Source organism: Convolutriloba macropyga, chromosome 12 (assembly GCF_964194025.1).
Source record: "Convolutriloba macropyga chromosome 12, txConMacr16.3, whole genome shotgun sequence".
NCBI lineage: Eukaryota > Metazoa > Xenacoelomorpha > Acoela > Convolutidae > Convolutriloba > Convolutriloba macropyga.
Genome location: NC_134479.1, coordinates 41,371,420 through 41,393,355, shown reverse-complemented (window position 1 = coordinate 41,393,355; position 21,936 = coordinate 41,371,420). Strand labels below are relative to the sequence as shown.

Sequence of the window (21,936 nt, the reverse complement as noted above, 5' to 3'; positions counted from 1 at the left end):
TGTTTACATCATTTCTTTTCTTTTGCTCTTTTTTTAAAATATTTTTTTCTCTTATCTATCTCTACAGTCTCTCTTTTCTTTTTTTTCGTTTTTCGTCCGTTCTTTTGCCCCATTTCTTTTTTTTGCTTCCCTTTCTTTCTCTCTTTCCAGTCTTTTTCTCATTCTCTTTTTGTCTCTCCTCTCTCTTGTTTTTGTCTTTTCTGCTTCTCTCTTCTTCTTGTTTCTCTCTCTTTTCTCTGTTTCTTTTCTTTTTTCCTCTTTGTTCTGCTGTTTCTCTCTTTTCTTTTATTTTTCATTGCTCCTTATTTCCTTTCTTTTATTCTATTTTTTTAAAATCATTTTTGCTTTCTTCTCTCTTTTCTTTTGGCTCTCTATCTCTTTATTATCTCTCGTTTTTTCTCGCTTTCTTCCTCTTCTTTTCGTTTCTTTTCGTTTTTCTTTTTTTTTCAATTTTTTTCTCTTCCTTTTGTTTCTTTTTTCTTTCCTTTTTTCCTTTCTCTTTTTCTTTTTGTCTCCTTTTCGTTTCTGACTTTTCTTTCTTTCTTTTTCCCTTGTTCTTTATCTTGTGTTGGTTAACGCTTAGTTTTAACTAAAAGGCTAGGTTTACTATTTATGATGTCATATACAGCGTTCAATCTTTTGACTAATACATTTGTTTCGCAATTTATTCTTTCAAACGGCTCTCGCCGGCCTGCTATTTTCATTTTTTTGCTATTTGTTTTCTTTCTTTCAGTCTAGTTTTCGCATTCTCTTTCATATCGCATTTTGGGTTTTTTCTTTCGTTTTCTTCCTTTCTTTTCTCCTTTCTTTTCTCTATTTCTTCCAATTCCTTTTTTTCTCTATCTATGATCTTTTTATTTTCTTATGTTTTTTTGTTTACCTCATTTCAATTCTTTTGCTTTTTTTAAACATTTTTTCTTCTCCTGTCTCTCTCTACAGTCTCTCTTTTCTTTTTTTTTCGTTTTTTGTCCGTTCCTTTGCTCCATTTCTTTAATTTGCTTCCCTTTCCTTCTCTCTTTCCAGTCTCTTTCTCATTCTGTTTTTTTCTCTCCTCTCTCTTGTTTTTGTCTTTTCTGCTTCTGTCTTCTTCTTGTTTCTCTCTCTTTTTTCTGTTTCTTCTCTTTTTTCCTCGTTCTTCTGCTGTTTCTTTCTTTCCTTTTATTTTTCATTGCTCCTTATTTCCTTTCTTTTGTTTTATTTTTTTAAAAATCTTTTTTGCTTTTTCTCTCTTTTCTTTTCGCTTTCTATCTCTTTATTATCTCTCGTTTTTTCTCGCTTTCTTCCTCTTCTTTTCGTTTCTTTTCGTTAATCTATCTTTTTTTCAATTTTTTTCTCTTCCTTTTGTTTCTATTTTCTTTCCTTTTTTCCTTTCTCTTTTTCTTTTTGTCTCCTTTTTTTGTTTTTGACTTTTCTTTCTTTGTATTTTCCCTTGTTCTTTATGTTGTGTTGGTTAACGCTTAGTTTTAACTAAAAGGCTAAGTTTACTATTTATGATGTCATATACAGCGTTCAATCTTTTGACTAATACATTTGTTTCACAATTTATTCTTTCAAACGGCTCTCGCCGGCCTGCTATTTTCATTTTTTTTGCTATTTGTTTTCTCTCTTTCAGTCTAGTTTTCGCGCTTTCTCTTTCTTTCGAATTTTGGTTCTTCTCTTTTTTTTTGTCTTTCCTTTTTTCTTTTCTTTTCTCTATTTCTTCCTTCTCCTTTTTTCTCTTTCTATGATCTTTTTATTTTCTTGCGTCTTTTTTTTGTTTACCTCATTTTTTTTCTTTTGCTCTTTTTTAATATATTTTCTTCTCTTGTCTATCTCTACAGTCTCTCTTTTCTTTTTTTTCGTTTTTCGTCCGTTTCTTTGCTCCATTTCGTTAGTTTGCTTCCCTTTCTTTCTCTCATTCCAGTCTTTTTCTCATTCTATTTTTTTCTCTCCTCTCTCTTGTTTTTGTCTTTTCTGCTTCTCTCTTCTTCTTGTTTCTCTCTCTTTTCTCTGTTTCTTTTCTTTTTTCCTCTTTGTTCTGCTGTTTCTCTCTTTTCTTTTATTTTTCATTGCTTCTTATTCCCTTTCTTTTATTTTATTTTTTTAAAATCGTTTTTGCTTTCTTCTCTATTTTCTTTTCGCTCTCTATCTTTTTATTATCTCTCATTTTTTCTCTTTTTCTTTCTCTTTTTTTTGTTTCTTTTCGTTTCTCTATCTTTTTCTCAATTTTTTTCTCTTCCTTTTGTTTCTTTTTTCTTTCGTTTTTTCCTTTCTCTTTTTCTTTTTGTGTCCTTTTTTTGTTTCTGACTTTTCTTCCTTTGTTTTTCCCTTGTTCTTTATCTTGTGTTGGTTAACGCTTAGTATTAACTAAAGGCTAAGTTTACCATTTATGGTGTCATATACAGCGTTTAATTTTTTGACTAATACGTTTGTTTCACAATTTATTCTCTCAAACGGCTCTCGCCGGCCTGCTATTTGTTATTGAAGTGATTGACTTGAAAACTTTTTTTATGTCAACAGATTTTTTGCGTGATATGAGACATGAGCCGAGTCAAAGAAAAAAAAATCTGTCAAAAAACCGTGAAAAATGGTGGTGGTGGTGGTGTTGGAGGTGGTGATGATTGTGGTTTTTGTGTATTCGTAAGTGTATATGCGTGCGAGGAGAGAGAGAGAGAGAGAGAGAGAGAGAGAGAGAGAGAGAGAGAGCGAGAGAGAGAGAGAGAGAGAGAGAGAGAGAGAGAGAGAGATAGAGAACGCAAGAGAGGTAAACTTTAAATGTGTAAGCTTTTCTTTCCGATTTATAAACCACACTTAATCTGATGGTATCGCGTTTATCTTTCTGGAATGTGTAAAAAATTTCTATGTTGGCTGGAGGAAAAAAAGGGTAAAAGAGCTAAAAACGGGGGCTAATTTAAACTTAGTTCCACGCTGAGCATACTTAGTTCCTAACAAAGCCTTTCAAAGACGTTGCGTTCTTTGATAAAAGGAGATTCTAGGATTACTGATGATATCGGAATCTGATTAAATCAAATATGTAATCAAAAACAGAATGAAACGAAATATTTTGCTGGTGGATTTAAAGTGATAGTGGTGTTTAGTCTCTTCTTAAGCAAAGTTCTCTATTCAGAACCATTAGATGAAAAACCCTCGAACAAAAGTTCATGATTTTAGCTCGTAATCTTGAAACTAGCCAAAAAAGCTATGAGACCCAAAGTCTGGAAGCAGTGCTCATTTGAAGTACTCAAACATTGGTACTCGAAATTCGGTTTACATTTTTCAAATATTTTTACTGAAAAGACACAAATATATTTGAGGAATATCTGTTGCAGAATTTGGATTTTGTTAACGCTGATCAAATCATTGTTCACGCAAATTTTGAGGCAGGTAGCTGTGTTTCAAATTCTTTTGACGTCATAAAACTCAAATTCAATACTTCGAATAAGATGTGAAATTTTGGATTAAAATAGTTTTGCTCTATTTATGATTTTGCCTTTAGCAGAGATGGGCGAAATGTTTGGCATATTTTGGGCAAACTTACAGAGCCACAGTTAGTAAACTATTCAGCACAATAACTTGTTTATCGTATCAAACTTGAATATTTGGCTATCATTTTTGGGGGTCTTTCTACCATTTATTTTGCCGTAAATGGAGCAGTCTTTGCGTTGGTCGGGAGTTAAAGATCTAGTTACTAAAAGCTTCCAACATTGCCATTCCTTGGAAAACGAGGAAAAATTGGTTGAAAGTTCCCAATTGCTTCAATCTATATTCTGTCGCCTTAAAATCAAAAGTGATCAGTTAAAGTTCTGCGAGAAACTCAAAGAAAGCAACTTTATGGATTTTTCCCAATCGTTTCTTCTGAAATCTGGCTACGAGAAAAAGTTTTCTGGAAATATTTTTGAAATTTCCGATGCAATTTTGAGCTTGCTTTGGAACATGTGTGACATCAGCGTTGATATTTGCCAACAAATTGTTGATAAAAAGATATACGAAGTTGTCATTAAAGATATGCAGACCAATAGAGAATTATCTCCGGAAAAACTTAATAAAGCTCACAGAAGTATTACATCCAAAAACGCCAAAGAACGAATTCACGAATATTTGGGAATTATAAACAACACTTTGAGAAATTACCGTGAATCTCGGGATCCATTTCAGAATTCTGGGATTATTGATGTTCTCGTAAAATTACTCGATGTTGAAGATGAAGTTTTGAAGAGTTTGTCTGTAATAGCTTTAGCGTTTGCAGTTGATCCACACGCTAAGGAAGATCAATGTGTGATTGACGTTAGTAGAGCAATTTTACTTTTTTGTGGTTAAAGCAATGCTATCTATGTTCACGTAGAAATGGTCTGTTTTGAACTGGCCCAAAATAAGCTGCAAACAGTCGCTGCTTCCTTAAGTTGTTTTGTTTATTCTCGCAAAACTATATGTAAGAATTAGATATGCAAGAGACTATTCCGAGGAAAATCGGAAAAAATAGGCTAATCAGCGAAAACAGGTGTGATTGTGGAAGACAAACGGATAAATAATCGTAAATAATATGTCCATTCACCACACGTGTTTTTCATCTCTTTCAAAGTGCCCTTTTAACTGGTGCAAAAGCCGAAACCCACGAGGCGTCATTTTTTTCTCTGATCCAGACAGTTTCATTGACTCTGAAAGGTAGATGATTGCTATATCTCTCAATTAAAATATCTTTAGCAAAGCTGGCATCTACAATTGTTGGTGGTTTGCTTCGAGAAGTGGCTGCTCAGCGGCTGTATTTTTCACCATTACTTATGGCTGGCTGGGTTCGGGTTCTCAAAGTTTCCTAAGAAGGTGGGCGCTCAGCTGTTGCAAACAATTTATAGATTTTACTGTTTTCAAGACGTTAAATTCACTTCTGGTTTCGTCCGTTGTGTAAGTGGAAGAAAACAATTCGGCGCCTTGTTAGAATTTAAAAGCATTGAGATACGAATTGGTGTTTAGCTCCGTAAAAATTTCGAGCTCAATTGTTCTGGTAAATAAAAAACAGTGCGATCAAACGGTAACGCTTCTCAACAATTAGTTTCGCGTCTTCTGTGTAAACTGATCTAACAAAAATCACCCGATTCTTGGCAAAGGAGACAGAGTAAAAGATTAACGATAATACAATACTGGACTGTATAAAATCGCCCTCAAATCGTTGACACAAAGAGCATTTTTATGCTGTGCAGGTATTTATTGAGTCCGACTTCTGTCCCCCCCCCCCGAGCCAGTGTTTTTTACGCCCCCCCCCCCAATTACAAATTATATGTTGTAATATAGCACGTTACTATGCAAAAAAATAGCACGTGCGCCTTTGGGTGCAAAAAATATAAGCCCACTAAGCTGGGGGGGGGGGGGCAAAACAGAATAGATCCGGAAATTTTTTGTCGTTCCTCTTTGCTTTCTGGGTGAATGCGATGTTTAAAACACAAACATGTGGTGTGGTCTTTTGAATGGCAAATAATTCTAATTCTGCGTAAGAGAGCCGTTTTTGTCGACAAAATTTTTTAAAGACCAGGCATTACTTGAGTTTGGATTACAGCTTGTGGTCTTGCTGTATTGAAACTATGGTTTTCTGAAATGCCTCCCAATCAGAAAATGTGATCAAATGCTTTCAGCTGTCTATTATTGAGTGTTTAATCGAAACTTTTCACATCGTTATGTACTGAAAATGAGAAAATGGGAACTTTTATCCCAAAAATAAAATGGGAACTTTTATCCCAAAAACTAATATGGGATGTTTTATCCCACTTTTAAAAATATGGGAAATTAATTCCCACTTTGCTGACTATATATAGGAAGCTAGTTTTTATATCAACCAGTTATTCCAGTTATTCAGTATCGTTCACTTCAACCATTTGTTCACTTCAATTCCAATTTAGTTAGCCATCTGATATTCTTCTCTTCAATTGTCACCACACACTTGCTCAATAGATTGATAAAGTAAACATATGATATCGATATTGCTTAACTCATTATTCATATTGTACCGCCTTAACTGTTTTTATAATAAAATTTTTAATTCCATTCCTTTTGTCTTTAGAACTTTTAAGTTAAACTCTCTTTGTATACTCCCATTTAAGCGGCGAGTATAAATTGGTGCGACAAGTGAGGCTCACTCAAGGTTAGTAAATTCTATGTTTTAAAGACTTTAGTTTAATCTTTAACTTAAATAAAATCTGTTGCGAGGCAAAAAACTTAGGAAAAATTTCCAAGTTGTCTCATTTCTATGTTCTGACTTAAGCAAGTCGAACTTAACACTATTTTTAAATTCTATGTTAAATTTGTATCAGCTATTTCTAAAATATTCTATCTTTCGTCAGTTATCTGACTTTAATAAAAGACTTAGAAAAATTTCTAAGTTCTCAAATAAAAATAAATTGTACCCAGAGGACGTAATTCTTAGACTATCTAAAGTTGTCTCTGGTACTTACAGAAACACTTAATTTATCTTAGATAAAATAAAGACTTGGCAAACGTCCAAGTATTTAAAATAAAAATGGCTGATGCTCCTATTTCTTTGAGTAATGTGTCTTTAACTACTTTTTCAGGTAACGATCCCAGTCAGAGTGCTCTTGACTTTTGGAATTCTGTTGATCAAAAAGTAAAATTTTCGTTAGGAGTTGTTCCTACTGATCCTGATAAGAAAAAGAGTTATGAAAATAGACAGAGATCTCTATTTGGGTCCCTTTTAACCGATACAGCCTTAGAATGGTTTAATACTATCGATGAGGCTAAAGTCTTAAATGATATTAAAAACGACTTTCTTGATAGATTTACTGACGGTCGTGATAAATTTAAGCATAGATTAGAGGTAGAAAATGCTTCTAGACAAGAAGGTGAATTAATAAAAAATTATTTTCATAGAGTCAAGCACGCGGTTGATAAAGGTTGGCCAGAAGACTTAACAAATGTAGCTAACGCTGATCGAGCGCAAGAAGCAGTAATACAATCCAGACAAAGAGAACAGAAATATATTGATTTTGCTATAAGGGGACTGCAACCCCCCTCACTAAAGCGAAAAGCACATGAACGACGTATCAAGAAACCTAACGAAAGTTGGGATGACTTAAAAGAACATCTAATAACGCAAGATTTAACTTGTATAGTTATTAATGAGAATTCGGCTAAACAACCTTCAGACAAAATATCGTCCTTAGAGACACAAATTAAGGAACTTACAAGCTTAATAAAAAGTAATGAAGTAAGTGCTATACAAAATACAAGCAACTTCAATAGAGACCCGAATATAAAAGGACGAGCCAATAATACTAGGTTCTGTGAGTATTGTAGAAACCACGGACACTCTATTTCTACCTGTAACAAAAAGAAATTAGACGACGAAGTACAAAAGATAAGAAAAGAATTATTAGAGCAAAAAGAGACCAAGCCTACATTTAGTAATAACTACAGACGAGGTGCTTGGAATAACAACCAATATAATAGTAGAAATAATAGTTATAACAACCGAGCTCAAAACCCGAATTCTTTCTATAATAACCAGAACGGCTACAAGTACGGCAATAGATTTAACCAAAATAAGCAATATGACCAAAGATTTCCCCGAGAAAATTCATTTCGGCAAAATGAATATGCTGCTAAACAATTTTATGAGCGTGAAAACAGCCAATTCAATAGAAATCAAGCCCATAGTAATACAAGGCCTACTTTACAACAAGACACAAAGTCTTATAATACACAAAATGAAAATAACGTTCGTTGGATTCAACAGGAAGAAAACAATGTTGACTATTGTGACGCTATCTCAGATTTATTTCCTTTAAACTAATACGGTCTCCGAAAAATAAGAATATCACATCAAATCCCAAAGCCCGAATTTTCTTGAACTTATATCACTTTGCTACCGGAGACAATAAAAAACATAGTGGCTTAGAAATAGAATTCATGATCGACCCAGGATCAACTTGCACTATAATAAATTACCCAACATTTCTTGAGCTTAACCAATTGGGGCAACAAATAAATATCCAGACTTCAGGCAATAAAACAAGAACCTATAACGGTTCCGAAATACGCATGATAGGCTACACTATACTAACTTCATACTTTGATACAGACGGGAAATATAAAGCAAATCATAGAGTATGGGTTACTGAGGAGAAAACTTCTAATTTATTAGGAGTAGATTTTTGTCATACATTTCTTAAAGCATTATACTTTGATATTCCAGCAGTAGAACTGAAGACAAGTGATAAAGGAGTTCTTAGTTATGGCTCGCTAAATAATGAAAAGGAATATCCCCAAGTCTCTAAATTGAACGCAGTGATAATACACCAGCCTCTATATATCCCACCTAAGTCTACATTTCTCTACAAGCACAAGTGTAGTGAGCAAGATATATTTCCGAAAGGCACTTCTTTTGTACCTAATAGGACTACAGTAAAAACCGAGTTGTGCTTTATAAATACTATTTGTACTAAGAACGAAAAACAAATTCCCCTGCTCATCGAAAACCACAAAAATCATCAAGTTACACTAAATAAAGGGATAATTGGATTTACTATATGTGATATTACAAACAATACACAAAAATACAGTATTCGTGACTGTAACGAATTTACTTATTCTGTTATAAATAAATGCGAAGAGCTTGATAGTTGTTTTATGCTAAATACAACTACAAATACTATATCCGAATCCACTGACTTAACTGCTGAGTGTATTAGGTATATTAACTTTGACGAACATTCGATATTCGACGCTAATATGCCTATTATCCATACTATATCTAGAGACTTAGTATTAGACAAAGGCTTTACTGCCTCCCTTATTAAAAGATACCCCAACTTAAAGAGGAATATTCTACAATACTTTAAAAGTATAGGATCGGAGAATAAGGTAGACCACGAACTAATATATTTTCAAGATGAGTATAGTCAGCAAATTATATATAGTCTTGTAATGAAGGAATATTATAACTCTCCCCCATACGAAGCAAGTAAAACTTGTTCAGTATTTTGTGAACTACAAAAGACACTTATGCTTGACGGAATAAGATGTATTGCTATGCCTAAGATAGCATGTGGCGGAGACCCCAGATTGTGGAAAAGAATAGCTAAAGAACTAGAAGAACACTTTAAGCACACGGGAATAACTATTTATGTATACATTAGTGGCAAAGAATTACAGTTAATAAACAATATAGAAAATCGTCCTCTCACTGACGAGCATATCGCCGAAATAATGGAGCTATCCGCAGGAGAACTAGTAGAGACATGTAAAAGCGAGGATGAAATTGCAACTGACTTTTCTAAAGAGGCAAAAAGGATATGCCAGCCCAAATCAAAAGAACAATTTCCAACATTCCGCTCAGCACATCAAGTAAAAGAGTTAATAGATAAATTTACTACGAGTATACATGCTGGACAAAATACTCATTTCAATAAAACAGAATTCTTACAAAAATTCAATTTTACACAAAGCGACTTGACTGAGAACGAATTCTTTCGACTTGCAGATATACTGCTTACAGACAACGATGTATATTCACATCATAAATATGACATTGGCCGTACTCAACAACAATTTAATATACCCCTAATAAAAAATGCAGAATTCAAAAAGCAAAGACCTAGTAAAGTACCCTTCCATTTAAGGGATAAACTCGAATTACTGATGGACGAGTTAATACAAGCAGGCATTATAAGAGAACTAGATGAGCATGACGATATGAATAGCTGGTTCGTTAACCCAATCATAATCCTTCCCAAGAAGGATTACGTCAAACTAGTAATAGATGCTCGCTATCTAAGCTCTATTACTGACACAAGTAATTCAAGTTGGCCGTTAGAACCACTACAAGTTCTAATAACCCGAGTAAATGGATCATATTTTACAAGCAGCGATCTTTCTTGTGCTTATCATCAAGTGCCGCTAACGCCCGAAACACAAAAGTTAACAGGATTTATAATAGGAGGAAGACAATATACTTATCAAGTCGGCTTCTACGGATTAAAACCACTACCCAATTTCTTTAGTAAATTAATGCGCTATGCATTCGGACCTCTTATAAAAGAAAAGAAGGCTATTACATATATTGACGATACACTACTACAATCTAATACTAAAGAGGAAATGTTCAATATAATAAAAGAATATCATGCTCTATTAAGAAAGGCTAACTTAAAAGCCGCGCCGGATAAAACAATGTTCTTCTTACGAAAAGTAAAATTTCTCGGACACGTTATATCAGAAAATACACTTTCTCCAGTTATATCGCGTATTGACGACATTAGAAACTTAAAGACTCCCGAATCAAAAACTGACGTTCTTAGCGTATTAGGAGCAATGGGATTCTACTCGAACTATGTGATAAATTTTCATATAGATGCTAAGCCTTTGTACGATTTAACAAGAGGCGATGTAAATTTCAAATGGGAAGAAGAACACGAGAAAGTATTCAATATACTAAAAGAAAAGTTCGTACATGATATATCACTAGCAATTCCAAATGCGAACTACCCATTTCATATACATGCTGACTCGTCTAACTTAGGCACTGGTTGTATACTTATACAACAATTCCCTGATAGAAAAAGAATCGTATCAGCGAACTCTAGAGTATTCGACAAAGCTGAACAGAAAATGTCCCCACAGCATAGAGAATTATGCGGAATTATATCCGCACTACAAACGTATGAATTCTATTTAATAGGATCGCCATTTCCCATATACCTCTTTTGCGATCACAGGCCAATACTATTTTTATGGTCTAGGCGCGGACAACTTTCGCACAGATTTTTCAAATATCAAGTCGTCCTAACTAAATTCCAGAACTTAAAAATTATATACACCGAAGGCAAGAACTTAGCATTTCCTGATTTACTGAGTCGACAAGTCCCAATAGAGGAAGCGAAGAAATTTCAGATTGAACATAAAACAATACCTAAGGATATAAATTTCTACACTTCGGATTTAAAGCCAGTCTCTTACTCTGTATTGCACAAAGAGGATAAAACAAACTCGTCTAACGATTCTTATCCTATACTAGCACAAGTACAAGGTGGAACAAGAAAAGTAATGAATATATCGGATAATGATTTTAGTATTTCTGACGCACCCGAAGGATTTACAGACTCTTGTAATGCTATACATAATGTAGCCGACTATTTCAAATTTGGCAAAAATATAAATCAAATAGTTAAGCTCACAGATAGTAAACAATCGGACAATACATATAGTGAAATACAAGAAGAAGTAAACTATGTAGAATTGGACGACTCAGGATATAATGACGACGAATTTAGTGATGTTATAGATAATTTAGTCGATCCAACATTAATACATGCACTAGAGAAGGCAAAAGAAATCTACAAGTAGCGTACAAAGCATTATACTATTATAGAGTCAACAGCACTACATAATGAGAATGTCAAATCAGATTGCTCTGATTTGCTAACGAAGTTAACTGAATTTGCTAAAAAGGCACAACTAGATATTGACACTATACTACAAGAACAAAATAAAGACCCTGTATTACATATAGTACGGAAATGGATAGAATCAGGCAAAGAACCTGAACACTACTATATGACTCGACAATGTAAAGCATTAAAAGCTTACAAGAGTATATATAAGTTATTATTACTAGATGAGAGTTATAAACTACTATGTTACAATAAACCTAATGAGAATGGTTCCTTCGAACTAAAGATATGTATTCCTATCTCACTATTTCTAAAGTGCTTCGAGCTAGCACATAGTAACCCTATGAGTGGCCACCGTGGCGATGCTAGTACATTAAACAATATATCCAGATTCTTTTACTGGCCCGGAATGTACAAATGGGTTACTATGTTAATCCACGATTGTTTAGATTGTCAAAAGAATAAAAGTAAAAGACACGATTTAAACGAAGCACCCTTACAACAATGGGGCGAATTGGAGACAACTCCCTTCCACACTATACATATAGACCATAAAGGACCTTTTCGGCCTTCTAGTAATGGCAAACACTACTGTCTTGTAGTTGTAGATTCATTCTCTAGATATGTACAAGTATATGCTGTTAAGTCCGCTACTTCTGACGAGACTATAAAACAAATGGAGAAATTTATAACTATCTTCGGAATACCTCAGCACATAGTACATGATAACGGTACTGCTTTTATGAGTAGTGATTTTGTAAACTGGACTTTTGAGCTTGGAATTACACTGAGGCCACGAACAGCATATTCCCCTTGGACTAACGGGAAAGTAGAAATTCAAAATAAGCACCTTACAAACTATCTTAGACACTTTCTAAATACTACTGGAAACAATTGGGCAAAATTTGTTGACAAATTTGCATTTGCGCATAATACAGCAGTGAATTATAGTACTGGTTATACGCCGTACGAGATTATATTTGGAATAAAGCCACAAATACCTATTTCACTTAGACTAGGATTGCTGCGGGATAATAAGAAGAATTGTATATCTCAATATTGTCAGGACTTGCCTTCGCATACACATTGTAAAAATTCGTGTAAAAACGAAAAGGTAGATAATCTACTACAAAATAGATTATCCAATACTGTACTACAACGCGAAACAGATTTTAAGAACATATATTGCAATACTTATACTCGTTGTCGTCAAGTTACAAATAAAGCCCATGAATATAGGAATAGATTTAAGCTCGGACGACCAATCAGCATTGGAAGCAAAGTCCTACTAGAAAACCATTCTAAGAGCTTGCTTATATCCAAGAAGCTACAATCACTTCGGTCCGGTCCATACACTGTTACAAAACATATAACTAATACAACATATGAAATACAAGGAGACGAGACGCAACAAAAAAGAGTAGTGCATAGAAACCATATAGTAGAATATTTTCCGAAGGAAAGAGAAATACAACCCTTAATTGCCGATTATACTACTGTATATGCTGAACCCGAACAATTCTATGATAACCATAACAGGCATTACATAAACAAATTTAATACTACCCAACCTAGTAATTTTATGCACTATATGCCTTGGCCAGTATTCAACAATGTTGAAACGCCGCCGCAACTCCCAAATAGTAGACCCACTACTACTACTTCTACTAATACTACTACTAGATGTAGTAGCAATAACCCTCCGATTGATTCAGGCATGGACACATTAGGACTCCGAACATTATTTAACACACAACAGCAAGTTACTTCGCCTAGTAAGTCATTTAGGCCACAGCATATATCTACCCCATATCCAAGAGGACCTCTTAGTTATCCACAAACACCTCATTCCCCCCAACCATTAGCACATGATATAAGTCCCTTTAACTTTCAGAATAGTTCACAAGTCATTACTACACAACCTACAACCCCACTAGCTAATAAATCAATAAATGAAAAATTATATCCTACTGAACCCAGAAGGTCTGGTAGACAATCAGTTGCTACAAAGTTATTTAATGATCCTATTCCATGGGACGCTTTAAAGGATAAAAAGAAATAAAAATTTAAATACACAGAACAAAAAGATTTTATTATTAGCCAATCAAATTCTATCATTTATAAATAAAAGGAGAATAGAAACTCCAACTCTAAAAACCAATAAAAAATGAAAACTTGAATAGAAAAATGGGATAAACATTCCCAAACTATGAAAACCAATGAAATTGCACAAACTGGTCTAAAAAATGGGAATATCTTCCCAGCCAATAAAAAGACAGAAACCGTCACTAAAAATGGGAATATTTGAGACATATTTCTAAAAGTGAGATGAAACAGCCCATTTTGCACACTATAAATAAGGGAGCAAAAACACAAAAAATCATTCTTCCTTCTTCATCTCTTAGTCAGCATTTAAATGCTTATCAGAATCAACGGCAAACTAGCCAAATTGAAATCCACTTTCTTTCCTGCTAACGACTTAAGCGTTATTTACGCTACTTTCCTTTTTTCCGATTTAACCACAGAGACTTTTCTAGTGAAAGACACATCAAGTCTATTCGCTGCCTTAAAATTCAACTTCGAATTTAAAATCCCTTCAAGCATTCATACCGTCACTAACATAATTGAATATTAAGATGAATTCAGAACAAGAAACAGTTGAGCTAACCAGCTTTCAGTTTCCCGAGCCCGATCCAGAAGTGTTGGACGAAATAATCGAAGTAAGTAAATTTATAATTCTTCTTTGTTCAAATTTCTACCCTTTCAATATGAGAGTACCTGTAATTATACCTCTAATAATTTCCACACTACTTTCAATAAATGGAGCCAACGCAGACTCCGAATTTAAAAATACTCTAAAGAAAGTAAAAGTAGGACACTTTGATTGTTCTAAAATAGATTCTAATAAAATGTACTCATTAAACAAAATAGCTCCATGCGATATCGATACTGAGAAAATAAAAGTAAGTGAGGCAACTGCTACTATTATGCAGCGCAATTATAAGACTAAATTAGAAGCAACTATGTGTAAAGCTACACATCAACGCCTAAAGTGGTATTGTGATACTTTTGACGATAGTGGTTTATCCGCTACACAAGCAACTATTAGCTCAGATATTAAATTAACAGCCGAGCAATGTCTCGAAGCTAAGAAAACAGGCTCCGCGACTATTAACACTAACAAAGTTCCATTTACAAAAAATGTAAAGAAACAAACAGTTATAAATAAGGGCGACGTTAGTGATAAATACAGTAATGAGTGCACAGAAACAGGATGGATCTACCACGATACTTACGAGACATATATGCAAGATATTAAATTACTAGTAAATTTAGAAGATGGAACGGTAAATAACCACTATAATATTCCTCTGCCTTGTAGCCTAAACAAAAATGGCTGTGACAGTGGATCAACTGATCCTTATGCATATACATGGGAAAATAGAGAAAATTGTATAATAGAAGAATTACACACAGCTCCAGTAAAAATGATACAAATAGATAGAAAATATTATATAGTAAGAGAATATGAAACTGAACCTGAATCAACAGAAGCTGTTATTAGACGTGCGCAACCATTTAAAGGGCCACGAAATACTTTCATTTTTCAGATTTATAATAATCCACAGTCAATTTGCGACTCAAACAAAATAGTTTATCCTACTCCTTATAGCTCATTATATATACATTATGAAGGAGGATTCGATATGGATACAGGAAAGGCAAAAAAACCAATTTCAAATGTTGTAAAAAATACTTATGTAAATAGCACAAGAGGCAAATTGCTCGTAAAACGAACTTCATATACAAATGGAGAGCCAAATATTGATCTGCACTCAGGAATAAATTATGAAGCCCATATGGGAACGAAATTTGACTATTACGAATATACTAATATAAGAAGACTACAGCTTTTAGATTTACAAATGATAAAAACCGATTGTGAGTTAGAACGTGCTATAAGGAGAACAAATTTAGTCTATTCGCATAGTAATCCACGTATGGCTGGATTCTTACTAACAAATAATCGCTCAATGTTCTTAGAGACAAATGATAATGTTGCATGGCTATATCATTGCCCACAGTATTTCTCACCCTTACAAATTATGGAAAAATGTTATAATAGAATTCCTATAATGTATCAAAATAAAATACATTTCGTTGATCCAATTACTAGAAAGACATACACTAGCGCTGAAGAACGATCATGTGTAGATAAACACGATAATTTATTTCAATTAGATATTGAAGATGATAACTCCTGGGTTGAATTAACACCGGGTATAACTAGAGTCAAAGGACCCTCTGTTTTTGAACCTAATATTGCTCCACAGAGATTAACTAAATACAAATTCCAGGATAGTGATGAAATATATTTATTTACTGATCAAGAATTAAAGAAATTTTGGCGCGGAATTAAATTCAATAACGAAATGAAAGATGCTATACAAACTTTCTCTAAAGAACTTGTTGTTTCTCAAGATAATTTTAAAAGTGAGGATAGAACTTATCTTAACTATCCAATGAGAACAGTCTACTTAGACTCTTTTATTTCTCCTAATTTCTTTGATAACCGCTATATAGAAATGTTCGGTTATACACAATTTATCTTAGAGCAATGTGGAATTTATTTTGCCGCTTTTCTTTTCTTGAAATTTATTATTCAAATTGTTGTAACAATTGTAAAAGCCCTACAAATACATAAAATAACAGGAGCTTCTGTTAATTTTGGCAAAATCATCTTATTTGCCACTTACAATATTCTGTTCACTTCTATTATGACTTCTATCTTTAAAAATGAGATAACCAATGAGAAACAGCCAGATGATGCTGAACATTTAGTAACTGAAATGAAAGAAACACACTTTAATCTATATCCACATATTCCGCACCCATTATATAGTGCAATTAGAAATGAAAGACATGAAAACAATGTTGCAATAGAAGAAAATGGAGATAATCCAATTTCTCCCGTATAAAAGCAATAATGACTTTAAAAAATATACACGACTATAAATAAAAACACAAGTAATTAGTTTGTTATATATATAGAAAATAAATATCTTATCCATACTACACATTTATGTTATTTCTATTTTTAGAATTTAGGATACGAAGGTGACGATGACATGCCAGACCTAGATGACTTCATTCTCCCCGATACCTTCGAGGAACTGATGGGCCAGCAACAGGAACCACCAGAACAACAACCAGTACGAACTACACCAGGGAAGAGTATTCACACTATCAATACCGGGAGAGGAGAAAAAAAATTGGATTTAACAGAAGTTACGATTGCTCCGACAGCCACCCACATGAAACCCACAGCTACAATTTGCCCTATACAGCCACGAATCCTTAGCATGAGCCAGAGATTGGAAAAACAGAAATTCAACGAAGAAAGAACGAGGAATAGGCAATTTAGAGGACACCCAAACTTTGACTGGGGCCTCCAATACAGAGTGCTTCCAGAGGGAAATATTTATAAGATCCAATCTTATAACTCAAAATTAAAGACATATCGACTAAAGAATATATCCCTCGACCGACAGAACTTAACAGTCCCCTACCAGTTCATAACCGCAGACCTCAACAACGAGCGGGACACATACACGCTGGGACTGGAGCAAAACTTCTTACGAGAGAAGAAGAAGAACGCGAATCTAATGAACCGAATAAAATTTTTGCAAAACAGAATAAATCAACTTGAAGGAAACTAAAACTAGAAACTTATTCTTATTCTAGAAACCATCTTATTCTTAATTTTGTTTTAAACATGTCTGTAAATTTTTATATCTAAATTTTTATGTCTAACCTTGTATATCCAGCTAGTTACAACAAAACCCGCTAAGTCGCCGGTTGGATGTACTGAAAATGAGAAAATGGGAACTTTTATCCCAAAAATAAAATGGGAACTTTTATCCCAAAAACTAATATGGGATGTTTTATCCCACTTTTAAAAATATGGGAAATTAATTCCCACTTTGCTGACTATATATAGGAAGCTAGTTTTTATATCAACCAGTTATTCCAGTTATTCAGTATCGTTCACTTCAACCATTTGTTCACTTCAATTCCAATTTAGTTAGCCATCTGATATTCTTCTCTTCAATTGTCACCACACACTTGCTCAATAGATTGATAAAGTAAACATATGATATCGATATTGCTTAACTCATTATTCATATTGTACCGCCTTAACTGTTTTTATAATAAAATTTTTAATTCCATTCCTTTTGTCTTTAGAACTTTTAAGTTAAACTCTCTTTGTATACTCCCATTTAAGCGGCGAGTATAGTTACACACTAATTTGGGTCTAATTTAGTTCAGGGTGGTAACTGATTAGTATCAGTTATTCGTTCCTGTAGATTTCTGCAACTGTTTCAGGATGCTTCATTGATAACATAATTTGATGTCGAAATTTTTGCCTCCATTTTATCTTATCGTAAAAAGACTTTTGGTGTCTTCAAAATTTTTCCAAGTATTAATTTTGAATCTCAATCATCTTCATCGTGATTGTGTTGGTTCCTCTCTGTCGGTAAGTGTATCAACCAATAGAAATATGTTAATTTTAAGCCTTCTGACATTCTATTTGCAGCATAAAAAGTTCGTTTTCGAGGCTACAATCTGAATAGGACAATCTTAATAATTGTCCCTGAAATTGATTTCCCAATGGTAAGAGAGGATTCTTAAAAACAGGTCAAAGTAGCCCTACTTTGACAACAGCGGCTTGGAGTTCAAATCGTTGTAAAGTGGTTTGCCTGATTTGAAGAATGGTGAGCCTTCCAATGAGAAAATGATTTAACGTTGGCTTTGGATGGCTGTCAGTTTTTTGAGTTTTTGAACATACTTCTAAATACGCATTCAGATTGCTTGAATCAAAACACGGACCACACTGTCATGGTTGATAGTGTCTCAATGTAAGCAAATACTTAGGAGAAAGACTATTAATATTTTACGTTAAACGTACTCAGGGGCCTGCAAGTGGAAAATCTTAACAAATCTCAATTCGGCCTTTTCAAGTGGTCGCAGCGCTCGGCCAACTTCCAATGTTTCTTTAGTGTCGTCTATGTACCTTTTCGAGAGCTTGGATATGAATTTAGTGGTTCACGCAGCGAGCGTGGTTCCTAAGATATGAATGTAGTTCATTACGACGCAGAGGTTTACCCCAAAGTTTCCGCCTTAGTAAAAATCGCGCAAAAAATAGATACATAAAATGAACGAAATTAGGAGACAAGCTTTGCATCTTATTTTTCGTAAAAGGACTACCCCCTTTTTTTCGAAATAGAGATACTTTAAAACTGTAAAATAGGTGACAAGATATAAAATTAAGTGAAAAACGCCTTCTTTCAATAATTTCTTGATCTAGAGAATTTTTCTGAGGCATTAGTTGCTTCATTGGCCGGTTGGATGTAATCATTCATTCACAGGTGTCTTAACGTGGTTGACATTAATTTTGAGAAATGTATTGCATTGGTTACAACACATTGATTCAATGCTTAATTTGCACATGACGGTAAGCAAATAGGTTCAAAGTTTTTATATTCAACAACCGAAGAGGATGCAAAGGCCAAATGATACCCTTAGTACTTCGCAGGTAGCATAAACATGCCTTCAAATTCAATAATGATTGTCATTGTCTTTTTGAAAAAAAATAATCAGGACTCCCATTAAACTACTACAAAGTCACGAACCTGTTAGCAACTTAGTGTTGAGAATTTACCGATCAGCTGAGGTGGTTGGAGCCGTTAGTCTTTGATTTTTAAAAGATTTCGAAAAATGACTCATATTTAGTGTTTCCGCAATTTAGCCCTCTAGCGAACTTAAACGCTTGTGAAAAGATAGCCCGTACTAAAATACAGAAAACAGGCATAAACTAAATTTGACGAAATTCCGTTATAGACCCGCTAACTGCACGCATATAAAAGCAACTAATGCAAATGACACCAAGACACAAAAAAAATAGCAACAGACTGTATGTCTTAACAACAGAAAAAAAAGACTTCACTTACGAAACTTACTCCGAAAAGATATTCGGGTATTAGACAAAATCGAGCCTCATATAAATTGCGCAAATGTAAACGAAATGGATACAATCCAGCCCGAGTATTCATTTTTGAACTAATCATATGCAAAAAGTACCAAAATATTACAAGCTCAAAACAAGGTAATCTCGTACTTAGTAATTAACTTCTACTCATAGCTGATATTTCTAAGTTTCATTAAAATTTTCTCAGTCTGTTCAGTTGAGACAATGGCAGAAGAAATGCCATGTTTTATCAGGATGAACAAGTGCCTGATGAGCTGCTTATAAAGTCCAAACCTAATCAGCTCCAAAATTTTGATTCTATATCAAAACAAAGGTTCTGAGAAACAACGCAAGATTCGTTTTTCGCCATCATTTTTCAAAGTCTACTTACTTTTCTTGAGACAACTTAAGCAAGAAATTTCTTATCTATAAATTTGAATTCCACTCAAGTTCATAGACCAATGCAAACGAATTCACCAGATATATCTTAGAGTTGGCTGCTCTTGATGATGATTAATGATATTTTCAACTCAAAATTGTTTTATTCAAATTACGAGCTTTAAAACAAGATTGTTCAGGGCAAATAAATGAGCGCCGAAAAGCTTAAGTTTTATTCTAAAAGCGCTTAAATTGTGGCATAAAAGCTCCTGCAAAATAAAGATTTGACCGAAAAAATACATTTGGAACTTTAACTCAATCAACGCATTTAATGACAATTTCCGCAAGTTTCAATTGAATCATTCGTGTTCATCAACAAACTTTTCAAACTATTGAGGGTGCACACCCAGAACCACAATTTGAACACATTAGTCTGTTTTGTAGATACCAATCTTCCGAAAGTTTTCTTACGTCCCTGCCACCAGAATTTTCAGCGTAATTTTTCAGTGCCTTTTGGTGTTTGCTATTATTTTTATATTTTGTTACTGATACCGATACCAATAAAATATTTCCTATAAATTGTGAACCAGAAATTCTGTATAATGCTGCCGGTTTTTTCAATTGGTTATGCAATTGTTGCTGGGAGAAACTAGAGGGGAAATTATCCATTACAACGCTGTATCAAAATGTGAAATTATTTTTTTATTTGAAAAAGCGTCTGAAAAGTTTCTTCTCATTTTTTTTTAGCTCTAAACTGTTTTGCTTTAGACTGAATTCAAGATGAAAAGCGACATAGTTAACAAGATTAAACTGGGGGGGGGGGGGGTTCAGAACTCAAACCAAAGTCAATTTACTGTGCGTTTTATTTTATTTAAAGAGTGCACTTGATCAAAACGTGACTGTTAACAAAATACGAGCAAGTTCATGAACATTTTGCCAATTTCACCCGGGTTAACGCATCAACGCCAAAGTTTGGAAAAATATAATAGGAACAGCTGTGAAAGCGGTAAAGGGTTGTAGGAATCACTGTTTTTAGCGCTGAATGCGATGAATGTTGTAAAAAAGTCATCGTTTGCAATGCAGTAATCGCTAATAGATGCGGGCGCTCTGTGGCAGAATTTTTTTGTCACCGCAATTTTCTATGTGAAACCTCGGCCCGGGCATTTCTCATATTTTGATATTATATTTGCGATCAACTTAATTGGAGAAAAAAAGATCCGATAGGAAACATTTTGTTTGTTGTAGTAGTTGTTGTTTGTTTTTGTAGGTGCGTAAAACAACCATCAATTTCCTTGTCCATGATGTATTGGTAATTACGGTCGAAAACGAACATAAGTCAACAACGTCAAAAAAACGAATTCAGTTTTGGCTCCAGGGAAAATACAATTGGTTTTGAATCCTCAGAAATTTTTGAATGCTTGACAAGATTGGCATTTAACCACGCAAATGCTACGGAAATGATCAAGCAAGGGGTTTTGGCGATATGTGAATCATTTTTGGAGATGAGCTCTGAAGAAGATTCTAAAAAGTCCCCAACCGGTAACAACAAACATGCAGGTATTCAATGGGCTTTACATTTGTTATGGCGCATCAGTATAGCACCCGAGACACATTTTATGTTCACGTTTAAAGAACTCATTAAAAGTTTTAAAGACCATCCAAATAAGGTAGTCTCTGAAACAGCGGCAGGATTGCTGTTTTCTCTTCATAAAATGTCGAGTTCAACCGACGTCGGTGAGCATAGCCTTGATTATGACCAACCAGATTCAGTTGACAAAAAACAATCGGATCTACAACTTTCGACTGACAAAAGCATCGAAAAAGAAAGACCCGAAATTCCAATAATGATCAGCTATTCCTGGAAACAAAAAGATACGGTTTTAAAGCTCCGAGACGAGTTGAGAAAGTTAGACAGGTTTCAAATTTGGATAGATGATGAACAAATGCACAAAGGGAGTGACGTCAGAGAAGAAATGGCAAATGCTGTCGACAACGCAAGTTACGTCATTTGTTGCTATTCTAAATCCTATGCTGAAAGCGAGAACTGCATGAACGAAATCAACTATGCGTGCGACTTCAAAAAGAACACCGTGTTCGTCAGAGTTGAAACTTCGGAGGCTGACTATAGACCTCGAGGTAGACTTGGTATGATTGTGG

At 34.2% G+C, this 21,936-nt stretch overlaps 1 protein-coding gene across 1 annotated transcript in view; it reads right to left on the bottom strand.

Annotated features, from left to right (window-relative positions):
* Positions 1 to 21,936, bottom strand: part of LOC142350892 (polyadenylate-binding protein 2-B-like) — a 442,128-nt gene that overhangs the window by 402,690 nt on the left and 17,502 nt on the right. The gene's annotated exons all lie outside the window — the stretch shown is intronic.